Source organism: Rhinolophus sinicus, linkage group LG01 (genome assembly GCF_036562045.2).
Source record: "Rhinolophus sinicus isolate RSC01 linkage group LG01, ASM3656204v1, whole genome shotgun sequence".
Taxonomy (NCBI): domain Eukaryota; kingdom Metazoa; phylum Chordata; class Mammalia; order Chiroptera; family Rhinolophidae; genus Rhinolophus; species Rhinolophus sinicus.
Window position 1 is genome coordinate 29,150,650 of NC_133751.1, and position 18,788 is coordinate 29,169,437.

General features: G+C 40.3%; 1 protein-coding gene across 4 annotated transcripts in view; it reads left to right on the plus strand.

Annotated features, from left to right (window-relative positions):
* SCHIP1 (schwannomin interacting protein 1) overlaps positions 1-18,788 on the plus strand; it is a 669,685-nt gene that overhangs the window by 514,864 nt on the left and 136,033 nt on the right. Inside the window, exon 1 of one of the 4 annotated variants that reach the window (XM_019731981.2) lies at positions 16,122-16,146. The exons of the other annotated variants lie outside the window; for them this stretch is intronic. The gene's annotated coding sequence lies outside the window, so the exon portion shown is untranslated. Of the gene's footprint in view, positions 1-16,121; positions 16,147-18,788 lie in introns of those variants that run through there. 4 annotated transcript variants of the gene reach the window in all.

Here is an 18,788-nt window from a genome sequence, read left to right on the forward strand (position 1 = left end):
TAGCCCCTTATTGGAGGCATGTTTGCAAAAATCTTCTCCCATTCTGTTGGTTGCCTCTTTATTTTTTCAATGGTTTCTTTTGCTGTGCGGGAGCTTTTTAGTTTGATATAGTTCCACTTATTGTTTTAGCTTTTATTTCCCTGGCCTTTGAGGTCAAATTCATAAAATGCTCTTTGAAACCAAGGTCCATAAGTTTAATACCTATGTTTTCTTCTCATTTTATTGTGTCAAGTCTTATGTTTAAGTCTTTGATCCATTTTGAGTTAATTTTGGTACATGGTGACAGATAGCAGTCCAGTTTCATTCTTTTGCATGTGGCTTTCCAGTTCTCCCAGCACCATTTATTGAAGAGGCTGTCTTTTCTCCGTTGTATGTTTTGGCTTTTTTCTTGAAAATTATCTGTCCATATTTATGTGGGTTTATTTCTGGATTCTCAATTCTATTCCTTTGGTCTGTGTGTCTGTTTTTCTGCCAGTACCATACTGTTTTGTTTACTGTTGCCCTGTAGTACATGCTGAAGTCAGGGAGTGTGATACCTCTAACATTGTTCTTTTTTCTTAGGATTGCTTTGGCTATTTGGGGTCTTTTGTATTTCCATACAAATCTGATGATTTTTTTGTTCTATTTCTTTTAAAAATGCCATTGGGATTTTGATGGGGATTGCATTAAATCTGTATATTGCTTTGGGTAATACGGCCATTTTAACTATGTTGATTCTTCCAATCTATGAACACGGAATGTTTTTCCATTTCTTTGTGTCTTTTTCATTTCTTTTAAAAATGTTTTCTAGTTTTCAGTATATAAGTTTTTCACATCCTTGGTTAAGTTTATTCCTAGGTATTTTGTTCTTTTTGTTGCAATTGCAAAAGGAGTTTTTTTTCTTCTTCTGAGATTTCATTGTTAGTATATAGGAATGCAATGGACTTGTGTACATTGATTTTGTAGCCAGCAACTTTACTGTATTCATTAATTGTTTCTAATAACTTTTTGGTGGAGTCTTTAGGGTTTTTTATATATAGCATCATGTCATCTGCAAAAAGCGACAGTTTAACTTCTTCATTCCCAATTTGGATGCCTTTTATTTCTTTCTCTTGCCTGATTGCTCTTGTTAGGGCATCCAATACTATGTTGAAAAGCAGAGGTGACCGGGGATGGCCCTGTCGTGTTCCTGAACATAGAGCAAAGATCTTCAGTTTTTCACCATTAATTATATTAGCTGAGGGTTTGTCATATATTTCCTATATAATGTTAAGGTATTTTCTTTCTGTACCCATTTTATTAAATGTTTTAATATAAATGGATTCGTATCTTGTCAAATGCTTTTTCTGCATCTATTCATGTAAGCATATGATTTTTTGTCCTTTATTTTGTTTATGTGATGTTTCACATTGATCGGTTTGCATATGTTGAACCATCCTTGTTCCCCAGGGATGAACCCCACTTGGTCGTGATGAATAATCTTTTTAATGTATTGTTGCATTCAATTTGATAGAATTTTGTTTAGGATTTTTGCATCAGTATTCATCGGAGATATTGGTCTGTAGTTTTCTTTTTTGGTGTTATCCTTACCAGGTTTTGGTATCAGGGTAATGTTGGACTCATAAAATGAGTTAGGGAGTAGTGTCTCTTCTTCAGTGTTTGGAAGCGTTTCAGTAGGACAGATATTGGATCCTCTTTGAAGGTTTGGTAGAATTCACTAGTGAAGCCATCTGGTCCCAGACTTTTGCCTTTGGGAAGGTTTCAGATGACTGATTCAATTTCTTACTGGTGATGGGTTTGTTTAGATTTTCAAGTTCTTCATGATTCAGCCTAGGCAGGCTATATGTTTCTAAGAACTTGTCCATTTCTTGTAGGTTATTGAATTTGGTGGCATATAGTCCTTCATAATATTCTTGGATGATCCTTTGTATTTCTGTGGCATCCGTGATAACCTCCCCTCTTTCATTTCTGATGTTGTTTATTAGTGTCTTCTCTCTTTTTATCTTAGTGAGCCTAGCCAAGGGTTTGTCAATTTTGTTATCTTTTCAAAGAACCAGCTCTTTGTCACATTAATTTTTTCTATTGTCTTTTTATTCTCTATTTCATTTAGTTCTGCTCTGATTTTTATTATTTCCTTCCTTCTGCTGACTTTGGATTTCATTTGTTCTACTTTTTCTAGTTCTTTAAGGTGTATCTGGGATTTTTCTTCTCTTTTGAAATAGGCCTGTGATAATATCGATTTCCCTCTTAAAACTGCTTTCGCTGCATCCCAAAAAATTTGGTAAGATGTATTTTCATTCTCATTTGTTTCTATGTATCTTTTGATCTCTCCTCTTATTTCTTCTTTGACCCACTTGTTCTTTAAAAGTATGTTGTTTAATCTCCACATATTTGTGGTTTTTCTTGCTTTCTTTTTGTAGTTGATATACAATTTCAAAGCCTTGTGATCAGAGAATATGCTACGTGTACTTTTAATCTTCTTAAATTTGTGGGGGCTAGTTATATGTGCCAGTATGTGATCTATCCTTGAGACTGTTTCATATATACTAGAAAAGAATGTATAGTCTGATGTTCTGGGATGAAGTTCTCTATAAATGTCAATTATATCCATTTCATCTAATGCATATATTTCATTATTTATTTTCTTTTTGCATGATCTAGCCATAGCTGTCACTGATGTATTTAGGTCCACTACTATAATTGTGTTTTGGTCAATTACTCCCTTTAGGTCTGTTAGTAGTTGCTTGGTATATTTCGGTGCTCCCTGATTGGGGGCATAACTATTGATGACTGTAATGTCTTCTTGTTGTATAGTCCCCTTTACCTTTATGAAATGTCTTCAATACCAAAAGACATCCATTCGAGAGTATTTGGATCCCATTCTGCAGGCCAGAAGAGTAAGTGACACAAAGACAGACAGGGATTAGCAGCAAGATAATATCTTTAAAAATTAATTCTGTGCTTTACTTTTTCCAACTTTCTTTTATATGACCACCTCCTCTCAAGGAGAGTAGGATAATTAGATTGAGAATAAAATAGAATAGTACATGTTCAGCTTTGCAACTTGGAAGCAGGCTTTTGAGAGTCAAAGCAACATTTTGAGGGAGCCCAGAGATCATGCCATAGAAAGATGAAGAGCCAAGCCACCAGCCCCCATCCCTCCCCAAGAGGACCAGCAGACGTAGAGATGGAAGAGCACTTGAGGCCAGGGAATGGAAGAGAGAAGGACCTGAACTGGGGTACTGTGGGGTACCAAAGGGAAGAGACTTGGTGGGGTGAAGATGGTCAAATCAGACTACCCAGCACTATTGGAGTTCAGTACCAAGGGAAGCTGAGATCACTGATCACCATCTGAAATAGCACTACATGAAGTATAGGTGGACAAGTTCCTTTGCTGTCCCGTCCATCAACAGGTATCCTCCTGACACTTGTGGTTTGTTCAGCCTGAGAACTTTCACTTTTATCGCAAGACTTTAATAAATTTCATCTATAGGGCTCCATGTAAAAAGCCCGTATTTTTCAATTATCCAGGACACCCATAAGTCTCCTCCCTCAAACAGGGTGAATGAGAATCCTTGGCTTCCAGTAAGGCAAGGGGGACAGAGTGGCATAGAAGAGAGAGGCCCAGCACAGGTACTTGGGAAACACTGGATAGTGATCAAATAATTATCTCCATGATACATATTTTAAATGGAAGTTGGGGTTTTCTTGAAACTATATAAAGCAGAGGTGACATTAAGTTAGCATTTCTTAGTGTAGAATCTAAAACATCTGGTCAGAACATATCTACAGTTCAGATGATGGTGCTGTGTACTGAACGTGAGGAGCTCACACTCAGAAGAATGTGTTTGCTAGGTCAAACCATTGTGCCAGATCAAGAAATTCAATCTCAATCATTCCTGGGTTCCTTGCCCTCCTTAATCTTCAGTCTGTCATGGTCATTAGTGATCAATTCATCGTCCAAGGTGGTCTCACCTTTGAAGGGAGGCAACTCAACTGGCCAAAGTCTCCGTCCATTTCCTCATCTGTGGCACTCTTTCCTCTCTGAAGGCAGTAGTAGGTCTTCTCCTCCCCCAACACCCGTGAGGCATGAAGGGGAGGGAGTGTGCACAAGACGAGCACATCTCTCTTCTCCCACTCCCTTCATCTTCTGCCAGTACCTCCAATGGCTGACCCAGTTGGAAGCCAGAGAACTAGGGGGCCTAGGGATGTGTTCCTCAAAGGTCAGCCTTCTCAAGCACAGAGTAGGTGAGAGAAGGGCAGATAATGAATCAAAGTGGGGGAGGGTGATGGTAAATGTAGTGTCATCACCTGTGATGAACATTTATTCTTGGAATGAAAAAAGTGTAGGAGTGAAGAAAAGATTAGTGGTTTCTTGGGGTTAAGGAGAGGGTGGAGTTGGGAGGAAAAGGAGTGTGGCCATAAAAGGGCAAAAGGAGGGATTCTTGTAGTGATGGAAATGTTCTGTATCTTGACTGTATTGATGTCAGTATCCTAGATGTAATAGTTACTATAGTTTTGCAAGATATTACCATTGGGTAAAAGGTACAAGGTACACAGGATTGCTCATACCACAGCATGTAAATTATAATTATCTCAAAATAAAATGTTTAATTAAAAAAACAGGTTAGCTTATGATCAGATGCTGGTTATTTCCTGGCCTTATGTCATCCAAAGACAAGTAATTATTTCCTTCCCCCAAAGACTGAGTCTTCCATTTGGTTTACACAAAAATCTGTATCTCCAGGGATTATTACTCAGCTTTTGCTTAAAGTTTGTCATTCTTCACTGTGACCACATCTTTAGAACGTTTGTTAGATTGCAAACTCGGAAGCACACCTAAGAATAGTATTGATCTGTTAAGACATTTGTAGAAATTCATGTCCAAGCACATGAAGTCAAAGAGGACTGAGGAACAGGTATCTGTTAGACCTAATAATAGGACTAGAGCAGAGGAAGTGAAGGCAGTTTATTTAAATACTAAGGGTGCCAAAAAAATGTATACAAGTGGACGCTTTGGTCAACGTTGCTAAAGCAGTAGTTTGCCATAATCAGAAGTGTCTGGACGCTGATGGTAACCACTTTGAGCACCACTTGTAATTGCAGAAGTCAAATGTGACTTGTATTCATCTTTTGTTATTGGTATATATTGAATATTACAAATTTAATAGAGTTTTCCTTTCTTACAATGTGTATACATTTTTGACACCCTTGTATTTATTCATTCTCCATCATATTACAAGAAGGATTTAAAAATGGTTTTCAAACATATGTAATAGGATTTTTTTAAATATATGAACAAATCTGGGTGGAGAGAAAACCAGGCTAGTAACAGAGAGACCCAGCCAGGAGGAGGGTTAGTACACACATACACGCATGAAGCCATGTACACTACGCAAAGTCAGCCCCTCAGGTGGCCTTTGGCCCTGCCTTCCTAACAACAATGCAAAAAGCCAAATGCCATCTGTTGCACGACTATAAGCTAAAACTTGACCTGAAAGAAACCTCTTTGATGTGTCCTGATAGAGGTGACATTACAATTTTACTCAACAGCATCCTTAGGGGTAATAAAACAACTAGTTTCATAATTCGGTATAAACAGTTCTGTCAGGGACCTAAATAATGCAGTTTGGGTATAAAGCTTTCTTGGTTTTGATTTGGGGGCATTTTGGAGTATATTAAAATTGGAAGAATTGCATCTTTTAAGAAATCAAAAAATGTTTTCAACCAAGTAGTAGTAGTGGGATGGCAAGCTCAAGCCCCTCCAGGGTGCAGGGAGGTAAAATAACTAAGAAAATACACACGACAAATACAATGAAAAATGGCAGTTGACAAATGGCCTCCATCTGAGGAGCACAGCGGGTGGAGGGATCTGTGTCACCTGCACCTACTGCTCATTCCCAGCTGTTGTTACCATAACCAAAACCGGGGCCAGGTGTCACCAGATCGCTAATTTTTCCTGTGTATTAGTCAGAGTTCAGTTAGGAAGACAGAAACCACTCTAGCTATTTTAATCACAAAGGGCTTCAAACAGGGACTTAGGTACTTACAAAAAGCCCAGAAGAACAATGAAGAACCCACCCCAAAGGAAGCTGTCAGCTCTGCCTCCATCGGGAAGTTTCCCCTGAACTGTTAGCTCTAGGAACAATCTAGAGATTAGGAAGCTACGCATTCTGTTACTGTTGGCTCCAGAGCCATAACTCACCTGTTAGGTCTTCACTGGTAACAAGAACAACAACAGCTTAAAAGACGCTGCTGACCTCATCTGTTGGCCACAGCCACAGAGCTGGCAACAGGAATGCTGCCACAGAAAACCCCACAGCATCCCTCAGACCTGCCACCAGGGCAGTGGGACCTGTGCCTTTGAAACCTTGTTTGATGAATCTGATGGATCAAAGCAAAAGTTGCTCAATCTCTAGGGGGTCAGGAAAGGGGGGCATGTGGAATGGATGCAGAGCAATTATCTATTTTATTCACTGCAGTGTATTTTTATGCAAAACAATCACCTGAGCTTTTTAATCCTCATAATTAGATCGATTTTTAAAATTTTCATGGGAGGCCAATCATGTGGGAGTCAAAAAAAATACATTTGTGAACAGATTCCACTTCTGGCAAGTAATGGGGGAGGGGGAGGTAGTTTCTATCCATTTCAGCACATGGAGTTGGAGTGTGGGGGCAGAGCCCCAGAAAGTAGTTTCCAGGCTCTTGGCCTCACGTAGACAGGTGCTGGCTCAGGTAGTAAATGGCCATCAACTGTGATTGCATGGCCATCAGCTGTGGCTAGTTGGCCGTCAGCTGTAACCAGTGAGCCATTTGCCACTAATATAACTGCTGTGGCTACGCTAGCAGAAAAAAAAGATGGGGGTTAGCAAGAAGATGGTGGCTGAGCTAGCAAGCACGGATTACAGAGAGGCAGATGCCGCCAGCGAGAATATAGTGGTATGACTCCCCCATCTATGGCTCCGTGGGTGTTCCTTTTTGGCCTTACCATATCCTGTGTTCTCTTGTGGGGAGCAGGAGCAGAAACCCTGCAGGCCTCCCTGCATGACACATGGCACAGCGAGCAGGGTCTCCCGCACAACATGGAGGAAGAGAGGTGAAGCCCTGCCCCCTCCTGCACCCTATATAGGGATAACAATTTGTATAGTGCTGTGCTATATATATTCAATGCACTTAAAATTGTACTACTTCTTACAGAGCCAGTAAATGCTTGATAAAGTCATATTCCAACAACACACATGTTCATACTGTCAAAGTTTTTCTCCTTTCACTTCCCACTGACATTCGCCAGATATAACCTCCAATAACATTGTGAAATAAATCAGACTTCACTGTGTTTGAAGTTGAATCTTCTAGAAGCACCCTGTGTTTCAGCTGGTCTATGGAGAGAAAGCTAGAGCCCAAGTGTTTGAAGTGTTTGGACTTGTTTGAGAACTTATCCGATATATGTCACGGGGGTTTAATTGGGCTAGTGAATCTATTGACTGAGGGGTAGGCTAACTATCCAAAGCAGAGAGTTTATATTCAGCCTGGGAACAAATATAATTTCCTATAACATAGTTTATAGCCAAGTGAACAAGTACAATTTCTTATATCACACATTTTACAAGCTTGATGGTAATCTCAAAACTTTATCGTTAATGGTCATATTTATTGCTCACATTTGAATATCTTGGTGTGTGTCTTTCTCTTCTCAGTAAACATTAAAAGAGAAAGGCTGTAATTTATTATATTCTAAAACACTGTAGGCAAATATTTAAATTTAAGTAAGACCGTTGTTCCCCTAGTTTGTCTTTCAACAGTGTTCCTTGTTTATTGTGCTCCTGTTTCCACCCGAAAGTAAATATTCTCTAACCTTCTCTTTCTGATCCCATGGGAAAGAGTAGTAATCAGCACTTTTCAAAGCAGTTGGGTCAACAAGACATTTCCTTCTCAAGGCAGCTCATCAAATCCACCGTGACCTGTAGTTTCATTTACATTTAGCCATCGTCACATCAGGAATTTAAACTTCTAATTTTTATTTCCACAACTGTCTGATGTAATCATTTGAGATGTTTGTAACCTAGATACTTTTGTGAGTGTGTATGTATATCATGTGCACGTATGTATAAAGAGCATCCGTGTGTGCACACGTGCGTGTTTGTATGAACATCATTTTTTCAAGCACCTTCACATGTTACCTCATTTCATTGTCACAACAGCCATATGAGGAAAGTAGGTTACCTATTATTATCTCCAAAGAGGCTGGAGGAAGTTCAATAGCTTCATTAAGATAAGTAGGGACCACTTTGGGGTCCTCTATTTCTGAGTCCAGTTCTCTTTTCCCTAAACTTGCATGCCTTCCTATAGAAATAGAGAAATATAATTGAAGACTTCGAGCTCACATTCATAGTCCTCGAGGAAAGTGGGGAGCAGAACGAATAGAGGAAATGACCCCTCTTAGTAGCATCTCTTCCTCTGCTCGTTCTAGTGACTAGCGCGTGCGGCTGCTCATGGCCAAAGCCCGTGCGTGTCCCGTGCTCCAGGAACTGGATAAATGTTTTACAGCCTCTTGTCTGAGTCCTCGTCCTTCGTTCATCCAGAATTTAGGTTCTAATTTGTTTCTTTTCAGTCCTCTTAGAGTTTGGAGAACTACGCCTGACACTCAACATTGTTTTTCTTATTAAAATACTTTTATATGTTTACTAAGTAATTTGGGGAAAAAGTGGTTTCATACAGATTAGAAATTAGAAATAATCAGTCATTTCACTATCCAAATATTTCTATCACTAAAGCTTTGATATCTATTTTTCTGTGTTAATCAGTTTGGGCTACTGTAATACCATAGATTAGGTGGCTTAAACAGCAAAAATTTTTTTCTCTGAGTTCTGGAGGCTCCAAGGTTAGGTTCCCGTAGATTCATTGTATAGATTCCTGGTTTGGAAATACCTCCCTTCTTGCTGTATCCTCACATGGTGGCGAGAGAGAGAGCTCTGGTTTCTTCCTCTTCTTATAAGGGCACTAACACCATCCTGGCAGCTCCACCCTCATCACCTCATCTAAACCTAATTACCTCCCCAATACCCCACCTCCAAATACCATCATATCAGAGGTTAGAGCTTCAACATATAAATTGGAGGGAGAGTGAGGGGACACAAGCATTTAGTCCCTGTAACCTGAACTCAGTCCGAAGCACTTTCTTTCTTTATAAATGCAAACATTTTGTAAAGGAAATTGTACTGTTTATTCCCTTTTGCAACATTTTTCCCCCTCCATAAATAGAAACATTACAAATATATTTTCATGTCATGAAATAGTCTTCCACGAGAACATTTTTAAAGGTACTACATGGTGTCAGTTAACGTTATATCCTTGGTGGCGCTTTTAAGTTATTTCTGTTCTTCACTCCAGATATGCTATGCTTATTGCACTTCCTGTCTCTTATGGAGCATGGAGCATCTAACGCTAACCCCATATGTAGCCCCTGAAAGCCCTATGCATCCTAGGACACTTCTCTTCCCAGACAAACAATAGTTGATTGGATGAGGCCTGTCCATCTATTGGCATTCAGGAAGCAATCAGTTTAGATCATTCAAGAATTTTAACTAAGAGATGCAGAAAATGCAGCGAGAGGAGGCACTTCAAATGAAAGATACCTTGCAACCTAACACTTGAAAGCAAAAGAATCTTGACTAAAAAACCGCAGTAAAATTTGAGGCTGAACCTCTTTTTTTTTTTTTTTACTTATTTATGATTATTCATAAGAATAATTCTTAGACATGGGATTGCTAGTTCCACTTTAGATGTTTTTAAAATATTTTTTGATGCCTTTTGCCAGATTTCTCTCTAGCAATGTTAAACCAGTTTATTCTCTTCCCAACCACTATTAAACTACCATTAATTTATTTTTCCAATTTGATTTCCAAAATGACATATCACTCTTTTAAGTTGTATATCTAGGATTTCCCAGTGCACTTCAACTTTTTTTATGGGTATTACCTATTTATATTTCTTTTTTGTGAATTGCCTGCCCATTTATTTCTATTGAAATAATTATATTTTTCTAATTGACTTAAAGTAATTCTTTATATGTTATAGACTTTAATCTTGATCAGGATCTTTTTTATTGTGAGCTAGTGGGAGTTAGAACAAAGAGCAGGAAAAGACGGACCTAGGGTTGTGCAAAGGTCTGCAGCCAAAAGAGGAACAAGTCAGGGGACACTCCATCTCCTGATTCTGCTTCCTCTTCCCTAAACATGCCTTTAATGTGGGGTCAAAGTGTCACTGGGCATTTACAGAGACTGTCAAAGGGGTATGTAGACATAGATCTTTTTGAGGGAATTAATTTCCAGATCCTCAAATTTCATGTAAGGTGTTTCTAAAATTGACTGCCTGAGAAACCCTTTCCTACTTCCGTTTTCTGATAGTGTTTCTTGCATTTTATAATATCTCACTATGGTGATTTGCACTGGTGGGTATTTATAGCTCATTGGGAATTGAGTCACTCAATGGAAGAATCACTACCTCCATTCCATCTACATGAATAAGAATTCTCAGGGTTTCTATTAAGAGATGAATTTTCAAGAAGTAAAAATTCTTTTTCTTAATAATGACCTATAGAAAGTTGTAATATAGCCATGTTATTTTGTTTAGGTATGCCGTATATTAATCAGGATCATGTAAGCTACATTACAGTAACGATAAATCTAAAACTTCAATGGTTTAAACATGACAAAAGTTTATTGTTCATTCACATCACAGTCTGGTGCAGATGACAAGGCCCTCCTTGGGAACTCTGGCCAAGGGGGACCTGGATCACTGCGTCTGTCTTGTGTCTCTGTCATCTCAGACTTCCTAGATTCCAAGTGGGAAGACAAGGGAGAGAAGAGAGAGGTGGTGGGGCAGGTGGGGGTGTGTGTGTGGGGGGGTGGACTAGAACTCACTCTTAACTGGCCAGGATAGGAAACAATACATCATCTCTGCTCAGAGTCCCACTGGGAAACTGAGAAATATAAAATTCATGTACCTGCAGGAAGAGAAAAGGGTGACGTGAACACAGCATTGTCTCTGCCGCAGGTATTCCCAATAATAATTGTAATGACGACTCAATGCAGATGGATTTTTTTTTTAACCATTAGAGTCTTATAGCTACAGGTAAGAAAAAATAATAATTTCACTTTATTTTTATAGAGACGTATAATAAGGTAGATCAGCAAATACTCTTCAGCAGAAAAAGATATTTCATTAGGATAAAATTCTGTATAGAAATGGAAATAAGAATTCAATGCAAAAATAAAAGGATGTGAAATTTGTAACTCTTACCTAGTGGATGATGGTGGGTATCAGATTGCTGTGGCACATTCCATTGGATGTATTCCAATGAGGTGGGTAACAGTATCACTTCAAAAGGACAATATTTATAACAGACTATACATTATATCCTTTGCTACTGTTCCAGCTTTGGGCGAAATATTTTTTACATTACGACATGGAACTAAAGGAGGGTGCATTTCAAAATTCCTTTAGGAGCTAGTGAACAAAAATGTTGAAGTCCAGGGTCCTACAATCTCTTTAGGGAAACACCCACCCAATTTGATTTCATTGTTTAAAAAAACTCACAAGGAAGAAAAATAAAAATAAAACTACTTCTGCTGTACTGGATTTGCAGCTGCCATGGTCTGCAAACCCCAGTCGCTTATGACACCACCTTCCCAAGAAGCCCAGGAAGAGAGACTTCTGGGTACAGAGCTGTATTTTTTGGCAGACTTCATATATCAAGGTCACAACCAGACCCACGGTGGCCACGCCCTGCCTAGCTATGTGGTCAGGCTACCTTAGAATGTCAGCCTTTTGCCCTGAAGAGGATGAATTCTTACTGCCTTGCTCATCAGCTGGTCATATTGAACCATTCTCCTGGCTAAATAAACATCCCACCACTTTCCAGAATCATCGAAAGCAGCCTGTCTTTTTGACTGCTGAATATGGCAGTTTTAGACACGGGTCTAGCTCTCCTTCCTAAAAAGGCCCATTGACCTTTATTGCGAGTGAAATAGCTTATGGGAACAGTAAATGGCTAACATTACTGTACCGTAAAATAGAGCTCCTTACGGCCTCTCTCTCAGCTCCGGTGAGAGATCTGTAATAGCACTCCTCATAAAAGCCTCCATGCCATTTCCCAGGTGCAAACCTTTACAGAAGTACAACCAGGGGGTCACCAAAATTGCTAAAAGAAAAGATTGTCTGAGGGTAATGCCAACTGTTTAGCAGATGTGTCTTGACCGGAATTTGAGATCACTTTTATTTTTGCATTTGCTCTTTTCTAACTGGTGTAAGTGACAACGGGCAATATGCTAGAAATACAGGAGAAGAAGCTGACATGAAAAGGCCACTGAGCATGCCATCTGATTTGGAGATTAGAAAACAAGTTCTCCTCTCTGAACCAATGACGTTAAAAGCTATGAAAAAGAAACTTCTGTCAGGTTTCAAAAAGTAACTAAATCGGCAAAGCTGTAATACTTACTGAGCACCAACTCTTTGCAAGCTGAAGTGCAGCAGGGACTACTAAGAAGAAAGGTGTGATCAGCTTCAAAGTCAAGAAGTCAAAAAGTACTTTCCTGGCCAACACCCAGTCACCCCCTTTGCATAGCCTATTTAACCTGCATCACGAAATGTACCGCTATCTGACATTTTCTCCTGTTTCTTTACTGGTCTGTCTTCCCACAAGAAAGTAAACTCCGTGAATGTTGAGACGTGGCCCATTTTGTCAACTGCTGTGTCCCCAGGCTTCGGAACAGAGCCCAGCCTGTGGTGGCATTCAACCCATGTCAAAGAATGAGTCAATCCCCACCCTCAGAAGGGGCAGGAAAGAAAACCCCAAGTAGCAATAATATCCATGTCTTTATTCAGCGAAAAAGAGCTCAAACGAAGCAATAAGGGGCTTGAAAAATTGAAGGATCTTATTTTACAGACAGAATTGAGTTTCCTAGAGGAAATAACTAGGTTGGGTTTCAATTGCCTGGGTTAGTGTGGGCCTGGGGGACCAGGCAAACTGTGGAATACACGTAAGGAACATTGGTTCCATGCCTGGAACGTTATATGAAATGGAGAGCTGCTAGCAAAGCCTTCAGGATAGTCAACCAATTAATGAACTTGTGTTCAGCACATCTCCTGTACCCTGCATCGTGTGCTGGTCAGTCCTTCCTCCAAGATAATTCCCACCTCTGCTGTCTCGGTCCAGGTCACTCCCATGGCATCACCAAATTTAATAAAATAAAATACAGTCTTTAAAGAGAAGGCAACCTGTAATCTAAGAGTAATTTAAAGAGGCCTCCACCTGGTGTTAGCTCCCAGGCCACGTTTGAACTGTGTAATCTCCGTGACATCAGGTGACGCTCGGCTTGTCTTGCTGGTGCCTAAGGGACATACCCTATGCCTGTGGGTGGGCAGATGAACACTTTCTAGAAGGGACTGGATCTTTCCACTGTCATTCTAGAAGTTATCAATCCTGAGCAGAGAATAAGGACTCGGGAAGTGAGCCTTATACGTACCTCAGAGATGATTTCTCTTTCTGGCTGGGTAGTCAGTGTTGTCCAAACTCCAAGAGGTAGAGGTTCTCATGACATCTGGAGGCAGCTGGAGATGGAGGCAAGTAACTAGCGCCACCAGGGACCCTAAGACCAGACTGGAAGGTCTCACTTTGATGTATAGACAATTCAAGGACGAATAAATGGTGGTGCAGGTGTGCAGTGTGTGGCAAATGCGGTCCCCACCCCTGATTCCAGCGAGTCACTCTGCTGGCAGAGAGCTTCCCGGAAGTAACAGCACCATCAAGAGAACCTCTGGACACTCACTAACCGAGGCCTGTAGCAATGTTTAGGAGACTGCAACAGGATGGAAAAGCTAAGAGCAATGAGAACGGCCAGGCTGAAGTTTCTGTTGCAAGGATTAATTTTTAAATACAAAACAGGAAATGATGTTTAAGATAAGTTTAGAGAAATCATATCATAGTACAACACTGTTGCACAATTGTTTTTAGTTTTGCATGTTGCCTTCCATTTCTTATAGATATTTAGCTAGTTGCCATCCTAGATATTTTATATTCAGCCTCCCTTAACTGTATGCCATAAGCATGTTTCCATGTCTGTGTGTGTATTACGTGTCGCCAAGTCAACTCTGACTCCTGGTGACCCTAAGAATGAGCAATGTTCACAGTGTCCTGTCCTCAGCAGCCCTGTTCTGCTCCTGTAGACTCGTGCCTATGGCTCCTTTCATGGAGTCAGTCATCTCCCATTTGGTCTTCCTCTTTTCTTCTGCCTCGCTATTCCTTGTTTGTACATAGCTTTAATAATTATTATTTTTAATGGCTGCACGAAGGCCATTTTATTAACTTCGTTAATTTGTCTATCCTCAGTGCTTATTATAATGCTCAGTAAGTCCCAAAGAGAGCACAGAACGATGAGCACAGAAAGACTTTCGGTGCTGGTGCCAAAATATTTCAATTCAAATGCAAGTTTCTTAACCTCTGTGCTTAGTTTTCTGGTCTATGAAATGAGGGTGGTGACAATTCCTAGCACACAGGTTTGTCATGATTAAATGAGTTAATTTGTATGAAGTTTGTAGAACAGTGCCTGGTACATGGTAAGCATTCAATCAACGTGAGCTACTCATAATGATGTATAAATGACTGTGGAAGCTTTAAGTCACTTCTGGTTATTGCTATTACAGATAGCAGTGCAAGGAACGTCTCTATTTATATGATACTCTGCTTCCATTTAATTATTTCTTAAGATTAAATTCCTAGGAATCTGATTGCAGGGTCACAGAGCTTATCACAATAACTACCTTTTAAACAACTTCCTTTAACCTCTGCCCTTGAAGGAAATGTGATGGTATGGAAAATAAATGCTAGTTGATATAAAGAGATTGATAAAGCAGAAAAATCATGTTGTTATTTGATAACAACAATAATTTAGTAAAAACCCATTTTATTCATAAAATTATGTAGACATTACACAGAAACTCTGGGTTTGATTCAACTGATTTAATCCAACAAGTATTTTCCAGTCTACTATATGCTTTTATCATGCTAGGTGTTCAGCAGGTTGTGGGAGAATATGGAGGGGTTTTTGTCCTTAAAGACAAAAATCTATGTAAGAAGGCAAGATGTGACAGTGGTATGGGACCATATTATCAGGTGCCAAATTAGAGTTTTAAAAGGATGGCAAATCTGCGGTGTGGATACTAAGTATTCTGCATTGTTAGCTAGGCAATGGAGAGATAATATCTAGTTGGCAGTGCAGAAAAAAGTATATGACTGCCCACGTGATAACTAAATTATGCTCTACTTTTTTCTTAGAGTCTAACATTTTATAATTGCTTTTACTCCACCCAAACCAACCACCAGACTTGCAGTTGAATATCATTAGCAGAAAATGTTTGCTCTTACTAAAACACATGCTCATCCCTGCCTGTTGGAAGATAAAAGCAGCCCTCCAACTTGGCTGGGTTTCAGCCAAGGGAACCCAAAAGGGGCACTTAGGGGTGGAAATGGCCTTGGTCTAGAACTGTGTTTGTTTGTTCAGGAAAGGCGTCTACCAGCTGAAATAACAAAATCATCTCCACCTCAGTCACTTTCAAGGTGTATTGCTAATGTGTCTTAAACAATCCAAATCTCATACTACGATCTTTACACTCTCCAGTCCATTCTTTTGTCTCAATGTGGAGAGGAAGGAGGTCGAACTGCCTTTCCTTTATGAGATGAGCAGGAGCCCTGGGTTCCAGGAAGCCAAACCTGAAATAGAAGCAGAAGCCCTTTCATGTAACTGAGGAAGGTTTCTCGGTCACCGCAAACTCTCCGTAGGGGAACAAGCCCCATATAAAGGGCTTTCTGGCCTTTGCAAATTGCCTGCACAACTGTTCTTGTGCTTTATCCAGCAGTTATTAAACTGCCTACTACCTATAGATCCTCTGGAACAGATAGGCTCCAGATTCCCCCAGAAGTCTTACACCCCCATTGTCAAAAGAAGGAGCTGTTTTGCCCAAACAGGTTTCAAAGCAGACTCTCGAAACTGTTTTCCTTATATGGTGAAAAGTGTCCTGTCGCTTTAAGGCCAAGAGACTTGGCTCCAGAAGGTCCCTGGGAAGTTTGCAGGCAGCCCCATCCTGTGTCTGATCCTTGCAGCTGTGCAGGTGAGTTCACAAACCTCTCCCCAGTTTGCCCTGTGCAAACCCTCCTGTGGCGTGGTGGATTAGAAACGCTGTTAGAGAGGACTGGAGAATGTCAGGGTCAGGAGAGACGGTGTTGTTGGGAGAAGTTTGAGGTGAAGGAAAAAGCAAGGTTACTAGGGAAATGTGCAGTCATGCAACCAGTACGGATGCTTCGAACTTCCCGTGGGGAGGAGGCATCAAGGTGACAGAAGGGCCTGAAGCATTCCAGGACCGGGCAGGGGAAACAAATTCAGCAAGGGAAGAGGAACCAATTCCAGGTAAGACCTTGCAGTTGTTAGTTCAGACTCCTGAGCTATCGAACCTGATCAGTTGCAAGTTTAAACCAAACCTAGCTGGGAGGAAATAAGGCTGCTGCAAGTGCTGAAGGTTTGCAGGAGCGAGCGGGAGCTACAGGGCTGACTGCAGCCAGGAAAGTGTATGTGAATGTGTGCTGGTTGGAATGCTGCAGCCTTAACCCTTTGCGCAGCCCGGTTGGTTCGCAGGTAGGGTTTGTACAGAGCTTGGGTGGGGGTGGGGGTGCCTACATGGAGTATTGCAGTAGGAGAGGAAATAAATGAGTAAGATTATGATGGTGGAAAAGCATCTCTGGTATTCCCACAGTACCACCTGCAGAGAAGAGAGCCTTCTAAGCTCCAGGGAGATTCTGTGTCATCCACAAGAAAGGCCTGGAAGAAATCTCATTTAAGCTGATTATTGCTCTGTCATTTACAAATTCAGTTTTCTGATTTCTTTTCTCCCATGGCCTGGAGCTTCCTAAGATATTAATTTGAAATTAACTAATAGAACTTTTGAACAGTCAAAAATGTACTAGCAGCAGAAACGTGGGTCTATGAAAGGCTAAGATGTATAGAGTTAGGTTTGGGATTTTATTGATGGGATGAAAAGAGGTGGGCAGGGCTAGAAGGAGAAACACTGGATAGTCATTTTACAATACATCCAAAGCCCTTTAACTGAACCCATTCATCAGCTACAGTCAAAAAAAAAAACAAAAACAAAAAAACAAAACAAAAAAAAACAAGTCCATCCGGGAATTTAAAAAGAGAGACGGCTTGGGGCCGTCTTCCTCCTGGTTGAGTCTGGGGCTGTTCATCATTCAGAGGCCAGTGGTTTCTCTACAGTTGTGTGGGGGAGTGAACGCAGGCGGGATTAAAATTCTTTACATACTCCATGCCTTTAAAATATTCATTCATCTGAGTAGTCACTGAAGAATTCTTTTTATTATTAACTAACAAGTGCTCTATCCACTTGTTTTGTAAAGACAGACTGTTCATGAAAAAGGGTTTTGTTTTATCAACAGGGATTTGTTAGTGTGCGGGTCCCTCTCTTCTCACTTCTGATGGGTGGGCAAAGTGCTAATGATTGCTTGCTGAACAGAAAGACCTGTTCTTGACTCTCAAAATCACAGAGGCTTCTACTTGAGCCTTCCCCATTCAGAAACGCGGATGTCCTGAGCAAAAAGTTAACTTACGCGCTCACAACCTGGAAGAGAGTCGAGTGCGTGGGTATAACTTTGCTTCGTTTTGTACCAAGCCAAATCCAGAAAAGCAGTGTCAAATATACTGCTTTCAAAAAAGAATGCTGGCAAGAAAAACAAAGTCCCATCCCCGAAGCTGGAAAATCTCAAAAAGGAACATACTGTGATCTTTTATAAGCTAAATCAAGGCATTTGTAAAGAAAAAAGATGTGGCTTCCTGTGACCCTCAGTCACATTTGCCGGTACAACTTGATGCAAGCTACTTATTTTATCTGTGCCTCAGTTTCCTCACCATCAGAATTGTGCGTTGTCGGGAGGGACTTTTCAGTGAGGTGGAAAGATCAATTGGACCTGGAATTGAGAAGATCTGGATTAAATTTCCAGTCTCTTCATGTATTCCATAACCTTAGGCAAGTTACACGCCAGGTTGAACCTTGCTTTTCCTTATTTGTAAAGAAAGTCATTAACAAGGTCATTAGAATTAGAGGAACCTAGAGCTCAGTTGAGCCTCCATAAATGTTATTTTTCATATCATTCTTTTTCGATGACTTAGGAAATGGTATCATCCCTTGGGAGAGGAAATGAGTTTTGAGAACAAAACCAGCTCTGTGGCACAACTTGAGAACCACAGATGGTTCACCCCCTCTCCTCACCCTCCTCCAAAAAAGGATGCCCAACTCCCTAGGAAACGAACCCACTCCTTATTATGAACGAGGCTCATTGTTTGGAAGTTCTTAAACCAAACCCACTTCCACTTATTTTGTGTTTGGAGACATGAAGAATAGTTGCTTGTTTTCCTTTGGTATAAAAATATTCCATATGCTTGAAGGACAATAGTCAACCATCTTAGAATCTCAATAAAGGTGGTCTATTCAAAAGTAAGTTTAGAAAGCATTTTCAAAGGAACTTTTTTGTTAACCACAAGGCACCTTTTACAAGTGTCTCAATACTAACCAATTGCTCCTTTTCTGTAAAATCTCCTGACAAACACATTCCTCACACAGCTGTGTGTAACATATGATTCGTGTCACTTGCAGAGAGAGTTTGCCATACTTACAACGGGGCTGTGCACAACACACTTTTAAACTGAACACATTCCCTCTACCAGCTTAGAAAGGGAGTCATAAAT